A 13,098-nucleotide genomic window follows, 5' to 3' on the forward strand; every position below is an offset into this window, starting at 1 on the left:
CGTTATTTTACATGTATGAACTATTAACAGAGAATCCGCAAGAGTCGCTAACAGCCGGACGTGGCTAACAGTGATTAGCTCGGGGCAGTGACTATTCAACTATTCAACAACTAGACATAGACATGAACTTGTGAACATCAGTCCTCACATGACTGATGACAACTTAACTGAATCAATGCAGTCACCAATAATCATCATGGAACATCAGTCGTGACAAAAGTCACAGTTCTGTGCTTAGTTGTTCATAAACATGTAGTAACGCCCAGTTGTTGGTTATTTACCAGTCCATGAGATGGGAAAGATACATTGTTGCTTCAATGCCAATGTCTGGTCCTTGTGAAGGAAGCGGTTGAAGAAGAGGTTCTTGTCCTTGTTGTTTGCTCTTAGACAATAGAGGAATCAGATCACTCTTTGTTCTGCTCAGTTGGGTTGGTAACCGGTTGGTTAACCTGGCTGATTATCCTACCCCATACAGGCCATGTTCAGGGCCTAGGGACAGCGGGCAGCTGGTCCCTGGATTCAGCAGGAGAGAGTCAAGTAGAGAAGGAAGAGATTCCAAGAAAGAGAATCCAAGAAGAGAATCCAAGAAAGAGAGTGAGCAGGAGGGTGTCCAACAGTTTTATAGACATGATGATGACCTCTGGTGATGTCATTACCAGAGGTCAGGTCAGCCAACGGTCTGGGGTCCCTTGGAGAGTTCACACCTGTGTGTCCTGTTGGGGGAGAGTTGCATGGCAGTTCTTTGTCTGTGACCATACGCTCAAGAACAAAGGCTACCAGGCTTTTGGGAAAAGTGAAAGTTCACATTGATCCAGAAATGACCAATCATCTTTGGGATGCCGGTTGCACCTACAAGGGTTAATAATTGTTTGCCTTCTAGGTAAGAAAAGAAAAACACTTATACATTATCAAATATTAAAAAAAGGATAGGTTTTCTTTCACTAAAATATGCACAAACAGTAATCCCTAAACTGACTGAAATAGGCTACATCAGGGCTATTCAATCAATCTGAATTTGGGGCCGGATGTCGAAAATGATCCAAAATGAGGGGCTGGAAAAATATGAGCATCACATTAATTGATATTGTAAAACAATACAGTGACATAGGAGTACATATATTGTCATTATTGTATCAATGTAAATAGTAGTCACAGGCCTCAAAGTGCAACAAGCTTGTCAAAAAACATTCCTTGTTAAATGAACATACCTGTTAACCTTGTCCTTTACTTGAGTATTTGCTACTTTATACTTCTACTCCACTACAAATCAGTGGAAATATTCTACTTTTTACTCAACTACATTTATCTGATTACTTCAGATACAACCAAGCCAGCCCCTCCAAACCAAAAGCTTTCAGCATTTCTGGACAAATATCATCAGTCCCTGGGGCTCTGCCACTGTGGAGTTGTTTGACTACCTCAGTGACTTCCACCAGAGATAATGACAATGCTTCCCCCATCAGCCTCCAGCTCTGCCTCTACAAAAGAGGTTGGTCGGATTAAGGAGTTCCTCAAAGTGCTCCTTTCCACCGCCCGATTACCTCATCGGCTGAGGTCACCAGCATCCCGTAAACAGTTTACTGTAAACAGCTTGGACGGTTCCCCGATTATAGATTATAAGACTAATGATAGTATATATGACTAATAGTGAAAAATAGTAGCAGGAAGCGTCATGCAGGACTACGGCAGCAGGCACCACCACGATCAGCAGAGACCTGTGAGACGACAAAGCACAGACAGCTCCGGGAAAGACGTCTAATTAGTAACATGCATTGATGATACATGAATGATACAGACGATGGTGATAGGAGCTCGGAGAATCAGGAAAGGTATTATCCCCCAGCAGATTAGGCCTATAGCAGCATCATTAAGCATGACAAAATCAGCTTAGGTCCTGTACATGCATGTTCTAAGATAAATTGAATGCCAATAACAACAGAGCTAAGGACTCGTAAGCCCTAACTGTAAGCTTTATCAAAGAGGCATGTTTTAAGTTTACTCTTATATATGGAGACAGTTTATGCCTCCCGAATAACACTTGGGAATCGGTTACACAGGAGAGGAGCTTGGTAGCTGAAGGCTCTGCCTCCCATTCTACTTTCGTAGACTCTAGCAACGACAAGTAGCTCTGCATTCTTTGAGCACAGCAATCTAGTTGCGTAATACGATACTATAAGCTCTTTAAGATACGACGGAGCCTGACCAATAAGAGCTTTGCAGGTAAGGAGAATAATTTCAAGTTCTATTCTAGATTTTACAGGTACCCAGTGCACAGAAGCTAATACGGGAGAAATATGTTCTCTTCGATTTGTTTTAGTTAGTACTCGAGCTGCAGCATTTTGGACCAGCTGGAGACTCTTAACAGACTTATTGGAGCAGCCTGATAATAAGGAGTTGCAGTAGTCCAGCCTAGAAGTAACAAATGCATGGACTAGTTTTTCTGCATCTTTCTGAGACACAATGGGCCTCATTTATCAAACAAACGTACGGCAGAAAAACGTGCGTACGACCATTTCCTGGCAAACGTCGGCATTTATCAATTTGGACGTGAGCGGGAGCTACGATCAAATCTCACGTCTGGTCTGAGGTCGTGTACACACATTTGAGCCTGTGTATTTGCGGTGCAGCACAGCTAAATCTGGCTGAAAATAATGAACAAACCTCAGCTGTCATTAAGCATTAGCAGTCACATATTAAGAACAGATAAAAACGGATTCTTAAAACAAATAAAAAATATATAAAAATTGTGGTTGGAGCGATTGATTGTACTCATGTGCGTCTGAAGGCACCATCCATGAATGATTACGCATTCATCAATCGCAAAAACTACCACTCGATAAATGTACCGGTGATTTGTGATGCCAAGCTATCGCTTTTAAACGTGGTGGCCAGGTGACCAGTGGGGAACACACGCAATTCTTTTAAATATCAAAACAGCTGGGCTCCAGCCCCCCGCGACCCCGACATTGAATTAATGAATGAATGTGTTGGCGCGTGGCTGCAGCAAGACGCACTGCAGAGCCAAACTCATCTCCTCGGTGAGTGGCTACCCTCGATAAATTGCATTAAATCAAACAAGGTATCAGACGATTAACATCTTGGTATGGTTCTTCTAGATGACAAAGGTATTCTCTCACGGAATACCTAATGACCCACCGGTAGCGCCAGTGTTGTGCCATATTCAGCACCCCCTCGCATTATAGGTGATATTCTGGATCAGAAGGCTGTTGTTTCCGTCTATAGGAGTAGTTTATATACAGGTAACCCACAACGGTCAGAACATTGGTTACTTACAGTCTTTAAACTATTTTAAGTGTTTAAAATCACAAACTTGGATGATAGCGAACACAAAACAACACCTTTTGTATGTTCTGTGGAAATAAACTGCAGCCATAATTACAAAATGAATTAAATGGATCTTTTGAATATCAGCTATAATGCGAGGGGGTGCATTTCACGGCAGGGGTGCTGAATACGGCACACCTGTCCAACAGTGCGCACAGGCGCACTCGGGTCACAGTGGAGAGCTGCTTCGGTTTGACTCCCTCCATTATTTTATTCCATACGGTGTTTTTATGGGCCCCTTTTATTCCACTCTTAAGACTGCCAAAAAGCTCAGCTTTATTTTGCTCCATCTCGGATGTCAGGATGCCGATCTGTGTGTCAGAAAAGTTTATTTTCTAACCAGCGTTCTTCCTCTCCGTGTTTGACCTCAGTGGGCGAGGCCTCCGAAACAGGAATATTTAGGGGCGTAACATGTTAATGACGATCGAATTCAGCCGCCGCATTTATCAAGGCCCGCTCATTCATACGCTGAGATTGGTCCGATACGAATGTTTCATAAATCACACGTGGGTCCTTTCCTACGACCAATTCTGCGCTCAGATCTGCACCCGTTTCCACGCAAGTTTGATAAATGAGGCCCAATGTTCCTATATTATGCAGGAGGAAATATGGAGTCCTTGTCATTCATTTTATGTGAGAATCGAAGGCCATATCCTGATCAAAAATAACACCCAAATTCCTTACTGTGGTGCGGTGAGGACAACACATCATCATTTAGAGTAACAATACCTTTAGCTATTGAGTTTCGGAGGCCTTCGGGGCCAAGTACAATAACTTCAGTTTTATCTGAGTTTAAAATCAGAAAATTGCAGGTCATCCAGCTTTTTATTTCCTTAATGCTCATTTGAAGTTCAGCTAACTGATCGGTTTCTTCTGGTTTGATTGATAAATATAATTGAGTATCATCAGCATAATAATGAAAATGTATGGAGTACTTCCTTATAATATTTCCTAAGGGAAGCATATATAAGGTGATTAGAATCGGTCCAAGGACAGAACCCTGTGGGACTAACTTTAGTGTGCATGGAGATTTGTCATTAACATGTACAAACTGAGATCTATCTGATGAATAAGAATGAAACCGGCTTAATGCCGTTCCTTTTATGCCAATTAGATGCTCCAGTCTGTAGCCGGATGGGATGGTCAATACTGTCGAAGGCAGCACTAAGATCTTGTAAAACAAGTACAGAGACAAGTCCTATGATTCCCTCTAAATCCTGCCTGGAAGTCCTCAAATAACTCATTATTATGTAAAAAGTCACACAGCTGATTGGCGACTAATTTCTCAAGTATTTTAGAGAGAAAAGGAAGGTTAGATATAGGTCCATAGTTAGCTAGTACCTCTTGATCAAGACTAGGCTTTTTAAGAAGAGGTTTAATTACAGCTACTTTAAAAGACTGTGGTACACAACATGCTGATGAAGACATATTAATCATATCTAGTACAGGGGGGCTAACTAAAGGTAGCACTTCTTTAAGTAACCTAATTGGAATAGAGTCTAGGAGACAAGTTGAAGGCTTTGATGCCGTAATAGTAGAGGTTAATTTGTCAAGGTCAACTGTAGAAAAGCAGTCCAAGAATATATCAAGTTGTACAGTTGTTTCTAAGGTTCCTGGATTTGAAGAAAAATTGGTGCCAAGTGAGTTGATTTTGTCTTTAATAGTTATACTTTTATCATTAAAGATGGTCATTAAGTCATTACTACTGAGGGTTATAGGAATACATGGCTCAATAGAGCTGTGGCTCTTTGTCAGCCTGGCTACAGTGCTGGAAATAAATTTTGGATTGTTCTCCTCTATTAAAGATGAGTAATAACCTGCTCTGGCATTACGGACGGCCTTTCTATATGTTTTTAGACTTTCTTGCCAAACTAAGCGAGATTCTTCCAATTGAGGGGAGCGCCATTTACTTTCCATTTTTGCGTTACTTGTTTTAATTGACGGGTTGGGAGTTAATTGACTGGTTGGGAGTTATACCAGCAAAAGAGTAGAGCGTTGTTCATAGTGAGCCTGCAACACTGTCAACTAGGTGATCAATTTCAGAGAAATTATGGCTAGTACAGAAATCTTGAATATTAGGAAAAGGCATTATATTAAATGCAGATGGAATCGCTTCCTTAGATTTAGATACAGCACTATCAGATAAACATCTAGTATGGAAACTTTTGCCCAGAGGTGAGTAGTAATTTAAAAGTTATTAAAAAATGGTCTGATAAAATGGGATTCTGTGGAAAGACAAGTCATTGATTTCCACACCATAAGCCAAAACAAGGTCGAGGGTGTGATTAAAACAGTGAGTTGGTTTATGTACACTCTGACCAAAACCAACCGAATCTAATAGAGAGATAAATGCAGAGTAGAATGATTTTTCTGAAAATGCCTAATTAACTCAACCTCTTTACACACGGAAATGGCTGCAGAGTACACGCAGACTTCACAGTGACAGAAACAAAATCTGCTCTGTCCATTCTCTGTTGAACTGCCGGTTTTCTGTGGCAACCTTACTTTTTTTCAGAGTAGAACGAGACATTGCGGTGGTGATTAAACCACAGATTTAACCAGACAAAAAACGATTGAGATTGCCAAGAGGATTCGGGAGCCTGCGTTGTGGCCGCGCACCTACAGGGAGCGCATGGAGCAAGTCTCCCAGCACGCCAGGATTTGACGCGCTGAGACGGTAGCGCTAAGATGGATATGAGAAAGGACAGCGACCTGAAGGCTCACGCTACATTGCACCTCATAAACCGAATGATACACACGTGTCCCGAAGAGTGACAAGCGTACCGAACGGGACAGATTTTTTTATCCATTTTTTTATCAATATCAATTTTTTATCATGATCAATTGATATTTATTATAATATATAACCACTGTTTACCATATAAAAAGGATGTGTTTTAGTTGTGGGTCTCTCGAGGTAGGAAGCAAAGCTGTGCTTTTCTGGACTCCACAGATAAGTGAGGGTTTTTTTCCCTTAAAGCTTCAGTTATATAAGTGCTTTTGTTTGGCTTATCATAGCCTTAGTCTTTGTATAAAAAGTATATTTTTTCTAAAATATTATTTTCTTTCTTTTTCTCCTTCTTCACTTTGCTTCGCTCCTTTGCCAAACCCTCATCCTGACACACGGCAGACAGCATCACGTCCCGCCGGCAACATGTCAAGCCCTCTCTCAGAAGCTTTAGGGCTATACCACCAGCACTATTCATCTTGATGACCCCCCATACAAGGCAGATGAGTACATCGAACATTAAATGACCACGTTCAAGAGCATTGCTTTCGCAAACGAGTGGCTAATGACTTTGGACAGGCTCAGAAAGATGACACTTCATTGAGTGCCTCTTTCAATAGAGTGAGGAGTGAAGAGAACATCTTTAGGCTGCTGCTTTTTGTGGGAAAGAGTGCTTTGTGTTGAGAGAAGGGAAGCCGGTGTCTGTAAGTGCTGAGGGAGACAAACAGAATCAACTATTTTTCCCTAAATATATCTTAAACTTTTAGTTAACTTTTTTTAATCAGACGATCCTTCTTTCAGCAGCTAGACCAGACACTTTTTTCATATCCCTCTCCCTTTACTAATTCCACCACTCACGCCTCACATCTAAACAACCCGTGTCTTATTAGCACACACCTGTGTCTCATTAACTCAAATACTGTGCAACCATATAGTGTGTCTGACCCACTCTCTCTCTCTCTCTCGTTCGTCTCAGTTTTCAAGGACCTTTTGTTCTGGTTGGACCAGACCGAACGCGTATTCCAAGCCGTTAATTGCCTTCGCACCAGCTCCATTACGGTGGGCCGTTCCTCAACCGTTGGATTTGGACCTGTTCAGTGACCAGAATCTCTGAATCTCCTCCTCCGTCGGCCCACTCCGACGCGGCCTGCCACCCCTCCTGCGCTTCATCGTCTGCATCCTGCGGGCGGCTTCGTTACAGTACTCCTTGTCAGGTGACTCTGGCCCGGCATCGCCCTCGCCCTCTGCACCTTGCTGGGTACGCTGTCCCCCACCTCCAGCAGGTCCTCAAGGACTGAGCGATCCCTTTCTGTTGAACCGACAATTAATCCAGGTTAGTCAGGCTCTTCACGGCCTCCATCATCTCCACGGCTCCAGGCAGCCGCCCACTTCTAGGTTCCTGTTCCGGCGTTGCCAGCGCATGGTGTCAAGGCCTCCAGAAGCCCTCCCCAAGGGCCCCCCTTTGCCTGCTGTAGTAGAACAATGTATTATGAAAATAGAAAGGTCTACAAGAAGGAGTCAGCAGAGAGGTCTCACAGCAATCAAGGAGAATTTATTGAATCAAGGTCTGATACACTCATCACAGAGTTCCAAGATCCACAATCCCAAATTCCAATTCCAAGTGTCTCTTAACAGAACTTCCCGTCTTATAACGAGGCTGACAACACTTACACGCCCAGTCAGGTTTTTCCAATACACACTCAGTACATTTACAATCAGTGGCGTCTACTTGGTGTCCAGAAATACAGTTCTATTGTTTTCTAAACAGAATGTGCTTATCAGGCCTATGTCCCCAGTACACGGTGACCTCGGCCTGTTATTCACTTTCTCAATCATATTTTCTTCCACATATCCCTCCTGTGAGGGTTTTAACCCTCATTAAAGCATTATCGTTAGAAATCAATTTGCCATCCGCGGTTCATGCAGGTGAAAAACCTCCGGCCTTCATTTCGTCATCATGTAATCATTCTTGATCATCTCATCATTCTGTGGAGGAGAAAAGTCCTGCATAGTCCCCATGGCCTCTGTTTTGACATACATAGATAATGGGCGACTGCGCTGGGGCGCGAGCAATGGCTGCATTGATTTCTTCATGTTAATCTTTTGGCATGTGTTTCAAATTAACCAATGACAAAACATTTGTAAATGAAATTATACAAACCTAAGCTAATAAACTTTAACACTGTAAATAATAAATGCAATCATAATATGGTGTTATTACCTGTAAAACTTTCAACTGAAATCATCAAATGTATCGTAAGCCTGAGCAACTTTAGACTAGCGCTTGCCTGCGTTGTGCAGTCGTGTTAAATCATGTTTTGATTAGAATAAAAATGAATCTTAACCTAACTGAATATAGTTGTTGTTAAATCATGTTTTGATTAGAATAAAAATGAATGAATAAAAACAATGAACAATGAATGAAAAATAAATCTTAATCTAACTGAGTATAATGACTGACTTTCCTGACTCTCAACTATGCAGATCATCCGCTGTGATCTGGTAATTATAACCATCTAATCTGTGTGTGTTTAAATCCATCATACCATATCCCTCCTAAATTCACTATATGTGATTTACCTTGATTGTCTTATTACTATAAAACCTGTAACTATTCTCTAGTGTATGATTATGATGTAACCTTTATACTGCGACTTACACTCTAATATTGGGTAGCATACACATATGAAATGCATGAACATTCTTGTACAGTCTTAAACAATAATAGAATAATATGTGGGTTAATATGTGTCGGCATCGCCCATCATCAGTCCTTGAAGTCGCCGACTCCGCCAATACCAAGATTCGATTGGGCAATATTTCAGCGTGAGAGGATGTCTCATGGCACAGTCCTGATGAGCTCTCTCTCAGTTAGTTTGTGTCCATTTCACCATCCTCCTTACTGCTCCAAAAGAGAAAAAGAAAGAATCAGAAACCATGTAGACATTCCATACTTCATTTGTCCTGGTAGTGGTTCAGTTGACCAACTCCAGTTGAACCATTTGTAGTCTTGTGTCTTCCATTGCCCGCTTATACAACATCCCCTGGATCCACCTTTTCAGTATGGGTATGATGCAACAGTGTAGGGATGCTACAATAATTAACACTATGAAAATGATCGCAATAGCTTTTACACATAACGCTCCCCACTCTCCGGCTATTGCTTCTAGTCCTCTCCACTCACGTGCATCTCTGCCAGCATTTTTTGTCATTTCGGCCCGCAGCCACTTCAATTTGTTCATAGCAATAGAAAAAGTTCCATTAGCGGCCGTATTGTTTGGTATGTATGTGCAACATTGCTCCCCAAACATGTAGCATACTCCTCCTTGTTCGGCTAGCAGCCAATCTAACGCCAGCCTGTTTTGTCTCGTCATTTCAGAGGTCGCATGTAACTGTGCACCAAATACTTCAAAGCCCTCTAAGGTGAAATTGATCAGCCTCTGTTGGTTATAGTATACGTAATTTATCCACTCTACATTCTTGTTAATGGTGATCCACGGTATGATAGACTCAAGACCCGCTTTAATCTCATCTCGGGCCTTAAACTCGTATGGAATTCCTCGTGGTTGTCCTATCACAAGTACACTTCCCTGTCCTCCATAAGACTTCTTCTCATTCAGGTCTTTCCTGCAACTAACTCGTCCACTCCTGAATAAATCACAGTTGTTGGCACCTTTAACCTTACTAATGTACACAGCCCAACCCACCTTGCTGGTAATACATTTATCACTCTATCCCCTCCAAACATCCAATAACTGTCAACAATGGGAAAGGTCTGGTCACCGAAAAAATATAGTGTGGGCAACGTCATGGTTACATTAGCACAATCCTGTTCTAAAGTCTCTGAAGGGTTTTCGAACCACACTGGTGATGTAATTGATGTCTTGCTTACATGTGGAAACCAGGATAGTACCCATGTAACGCTACACTTTACGGTGGTGTTTCCTACCTCAACACCACCTTGATCCCTGAAGACTCCGCTCGTGAAGCACTTGTACTCAGCCTCTCGGTCTATGTTGTAATTTGTCGGGGGGCGTCGTCTTCAACCGTCTGTGTCTTAAAATCGGTACATTTTACATTGTATTTATTGTCTCCAAACCTCAAATATGAATGTATTCCCTGAGAACCACCATAGTAATCTACATCCAAGACCACACACAGGTTGGCGAAAGAACATCGGTGCATGTTTATTCTTATTAAACTGTCCTTTTTCACAGACTTGTTTCTGATACTCTGCACACTCTCTAGAGTTATACTTTTCTGGGATTACCGTAGGTCTCGCTCTGGTACTTTTAAAACACACTAAACAGTCGTTTGTCGTCAGGTCTTTGGCCGTAGCCCACACACTCTTGTACCAATAGTTCTGTGCGGCTCGGGCCTCCAGCTCATCTTTAATCTCTCTATATTCTTTTGGCCGTACCCACTTAGGTTTAAATATTCTCGGACCTGCCACAGGAAATGCTCTCGGACCGGCCGTGGGGGCTGTCTCCACTATACGTCACGTCCACAAATACCTCCAGCCCACCTTGAGGATCGTTACACACTACTTTAATTTTACTTGCATTGTCTGTTCTATACATTCTTTGTACTACTACTTTTGTGGTCTTGATAAGCCCTGTGGTCACTTGTTTTGGTTCTACTGTGGTGGTTCTTTGGGTTGTTGTACTGATTGTAATGCTTTTATGTGTGGTCGTGGTTCTGGCTGGTGTTGTAGTACTCTTAGTTGTAGTAGTCGTCTTAGTTGGTGTTGTAATACTTTTAGTTGTAGTAATAGTCTCAGTTGGTGTTGTAATCCTTTTAGTTTTAGTAATAGTCTTAGTTGGTGTTGTAATCCTTTTAGTTGTAGTAATAATTGTACTCACAGGTGTAGTCACATCCCTCGCCAGCCCTTCACACAGCACGTCCATTGTTGGCTTTGCATACCTTGCACTCCATCGTACTTTCACGTCCATTTGACTACCTATTTCTGCAGCACTAACACTATTGAGTTCATATGTTTTACCAATATTAATTGCTGCATTATCTACTTTCATGATCCATCTACACAACGCCTCTCGCACTACCGGCATGCATTTCACTGCCCCCTTGTCCCACACTGACATTCCTAACTTATCTGACATCCACCCACATATAACTTGCCTACTTCCATCTTTGAGGATTTCTGAAATCGTCAACTCTCTTCTTTCTACCAAACCTGCTCGTTCTTGTGCTGGGAGGTGTAATCTTAATCTCCCTCCTGTTACCATCTCTGTCCTAAATCCTTCGTTCCCTTCTAACTTCTCTGTTACCTCTGGTCTTGTAACTTGTTCAGGAAGTATTTCTCTGTCTTCCCAAATCCATATTGTTTGGCTCTGTCTTTTCTTTCGCATTTTTATGCTTTCCTGCGTTAGACGCTCAAATGGGTTTGTAAATTTATTTCTATCTGACAATGCTGGCGGGTGGCACAGAGCGTTTAGTTTTGCATCATACTCATCTGTTTTAGAGTGGTGGATCCCCGTCTAGGGCTAGAGGGGCTGGATCGCCTCTTCCTCGTCTCTGACTCCTTCTTTCTGTGGACTCTAGCTTGTTGGTACCTGGCTCGGCACGGTTCTGCTCTCCACAGTCATCATACTCTGAACACACAGGAATGTCAGAGTCAGTTTTACCACATTTCTCATCTCCCACTTCTGCCGTTGGGTTCCCTTCATCCTTGATACGCGTTTTTGTGCAGTGGTTCAGATGATACCACGTGGTGCTCCCTTCGACCTGGACAGCTGTTGGCGTGGCCCTGACCACCTGGTACGGTCCTTCTCAACGCGGTTGATGCCACTTCCTCCGGAACACCTTGATCCACACCAAGTCTCCTGGTTTCACTGGCGACTCCCCCTTCTGCTCCAGGCTCTCCTCTTGTGCTCTTTCCTGTGTGAAGATAGTTCTATGGATCATAGTTAGATATTTCATATATGCTTTCAGCTCATTTTGCAATTGTTCAAGCGGTGGACCTTTAAAAGGACCTCTTAGCTGCGGTGCTGTCATAGGTCGACCTGTAAGCATTTCATGCGGTGTTAAATGCGTTTTTCTGTGCGTTTGCATGAGATAGCTCATTAGTGCTAGTGGCAAAGCGTCTACCCAGTTCAGCTTAGTGGCGGCACAAATTTTGTTTAGCTTAGCCTTCAGTGTTCCATTTACTCGCTCAACCATTCCTTGGCTTTGCAGATGATAAACTGCTCCTAAACGTTGTTTGATTCTCAACTGTTGTAGGATACCTTTTGCAACTTTCTGCACAAACACAGACCCATTGTCAGAGCTGATTTCTGATGGAATCCCAAATCGCGGGATTACTTCTCTTATCAGAAACTTGACAACCGTCTCAGCGCTCAAGTCTTTAGATGGTGTGCTTCAACCCATCTGCTGAATCTGTCGATTACCACAAGCATGTATCTTTTTCCTTAAACTGATTTTATCATATCAACATAGTCCATAACTAGATGTTTAAATGGACCTTCTGGTACTGTAATATGTCCGACAGGTGTTTTCACACCTTTCTTTACATTATTTTGAGCACATACTTCACATTGGTTTAACACCTCGTTCACTATTGCTTGCATATAAGGCGACCAGTAGCCTTGATGTTGAATTTTCTTCATCACTTCCCCCTTGCACAGTGATCTAGACTGTGCACTTCAGAAATCAACATGGACAACAACATCACTGGGGCCACCAACAAACCGTCTTGTGCCCGCCATAACCCTTGTTCACTCATTGTTGCCCCTCGCCTTCTCCAAATGTCTCGTTCATCCTCAGCCGCTTCTTTATGTATCAAAATGATGTCTTCTGGGGTGGCCACAGGCTCCAATGTCACCATTGGGGCCAAAATAGCTATTTGACACTTAGCAGCTGCCTTCGCTGCTTCATCAGCTGCATTGTTTCCGCAGATAACGTCATTGTTCCCTTACCGGTGTGCCTGGCACTTTATTATTGCTACCTTTAATGGAAGCATCATTGCTGCAATTAACTCTTTAATTTGGCTGCAATGTTGAATTGGG

Source organism: Echiichthys vipera, assembly GCF_963691815.1.
Source record: "Echiichthys vipera genome assembly, chromosome: X".
Lineage (NCBI taxonomy): Eukaryota > Metazoa > Chordata > Actinopteri > Perciformes > Trachinidae > Echiichthys > Echiichthys vipera.